Genomic DNA, 2325 nt, shown 5'->3' on the forward strand with positions numbered 1-2325 from the left:
CTGTAGTAATCTGGTGTGATTCCCTCTGGGCATCATTAATGCATGCTAAGGTAGTAGTAGATGGGTGGGAGCTATGGGGTCTTTTTATTGTCCTTGGATGGTTCATTAAATGGTTCTGTAAGAGTATGCACAGGCACATTTGATCATAGATACCTGTTCATAGCCAATGGAAAACAAAGACCAAATCATGAGTTTGAACAAAAGACAAAAATTATACTGCAGTCCAGGAGATCTGAACACACACACACCTATTAACACCAGGACATAGGCAGCCTTTGTTCTGTTCTGATGCATTACAATGAGCCTGTGGAGGTCCATCTGAGTGGAGCCTTTTTCAAACAAACACGGGGAAGAGGATAATGGAGGCCGCGTGACCAGTCAGTGTGCTGCAGACACAGGTATTCAAATAGCTGCCACGTGAAGCTAAAAAAAATGCCTTTCCTAAGTAGAAGGGAAACCAGTTTTACATAAAACTGCATCTTGTTTTAGCACGTTGGGCCCCTCTGCCGCTCACTAAGACACTTGCGAAAGTGTGTTTTTCAAAGGACATGTTTGTCATAGCCTGTGGGAGACTGGAAGAGCATTAGAAAGGGGGGGAAAGGGAGTGCTGACTGGTGCTGACCGAGGCACAGCTTGAATAATATCAGCCTACCTACAGAAATGCTGGCGTTCAGCCTCCAGCCCAAGGTGTTCACACTGTAATTGGTCCAGGCATTCATCCAGATAGCTTAGGGACCATCTATATCTGGAGGCAAGCCAAAGCCAAGATGCTGCAGAGCCTCTTACAGAAACACAGCAGAAAAAGACTTGGCTAACAGTGGATGTAAAGACCCTCATTTTTCAAGGCTAATTTCAACATTAGTACTTTCTGAACAATATTCAAGAAAGGCTGCATCTTTTCCTCATTTTGTGTTACATAGTGACACAGTATAAAAGTCTATTTGACCAGGTAAGGCACTCAAGATGGACCCCAGGAAGAATAGTTTTGGCATTGCCATAGCTAATGGGGATCCAAATAAATCAAATCAAATCAAATCAAGATCAATAAAACCTTTCACAGTGGGCCTACAGTACACCTACAGTATTTATGAACAGTGCTTTTTGGCAAGTTAATTTAAGTATCCCTGACCTCTGTCTTTAATTAAATAATGTTTTTGTTTTTGTTTTTTTTGTCTGCACCCACCTAAAAGCCTTGAACTTCTTTTTATTACTCTGTTAAACGCTACTCATTTGTGGGATTGGTTGCAGACGAATCAGCTTGCTACAGTGCCACCTAGTGACAATACGGCACAATTACTGCCCCACCAAGGATTATCTGCTTTGCATGTCAGGTGTACAGAAGATTTAAAAGAAAAATAGGAAAACAATAAGATGAAAGCCAAAAATACACAACAATATATCCATATGTTTTATTGTTGTCTGGGGATGAGAAAGTACTGATGATGCAATCACCACTGAGGACGGACCACACAGGAAGTAACGTCACTTTGGCTACGGTAAAGTGGTAGAACTTACACAGTGCAAAGTGCTTCGCTAAGAGCATACCATGTGACATATTTTACATTGCAAATATACACGACTTATACAATATATTCACAGGTGAAGTGGGACTCTCGAGACTCCAAATGAATGTTTAAAACATCCTTATATCAAATTGTAAAGTCATGCTTGTCACACAAAGTGCTGCGGTAGCCTACATCACTAGATGAAGCACAGAGTCAGTAAAGCATAGGCAGAAGCTGTGTCGGGGTGTCTTTTATAGGCTACATCATTTGTATAAAATTAAGCTTTACAGCATGGCAGTGGTATCGGTCACATATATACTTTTATTAGTACCTTTCAGAGCGTGAATTCTCTTTTTTCCACTTCTTTTTTTTTATTTTTTGCAGTTGTAAAGGTAGAGCAATGTGATGTTATACCAGAAATCCCCACAGACCTGCTCAAGCAAGAGTCAGAGGAATAAGAAGTGAGGTTGCCTTCAACTCCATAGGCACTCATTTATCTGCATGCGGTGTCTTAACATGCCTCTGAGAGCTGAATATATATATATATATATATATTTCTCTTTTTTTTTTCAAAACACCACGATTGATGTCAGGAGCAGATGTGTCAAAGATGTAGAAAAAGGTAGCAAAAGCCCTATGTGAGCTCGTATGGTTCATGAGGTTATGTTGTTTCTGTAGCATGCAAAAGCTTGATGTAGCCTATAGGATGCTGCCCTGCTGCAGGGCCGTACTCCCACTCGCACGCTTTGATGCTGAGGCACATAGCTGAATCTACCTTGTCGATAAATGCGCTGGATGACCATAAAGAGCGAAGCAGAGC

The sequence above is a fragment of the Chaetodon trifascialis genome, chromosome 15 (assembly GCF_039877785.1).
Source record: "Chaetodon trifascialis isolate fChaTrf1 chromosome 15, fChaTrf1.hap1, whole genome shotgun sequence".
Taxonomy (NCBI): Eukaryota; Metazoa; Chordata; class Actinopteri; order Chaetodontiformes; family Chaetodontidae; genus Chaetodon; species Chaetodon trifascialis.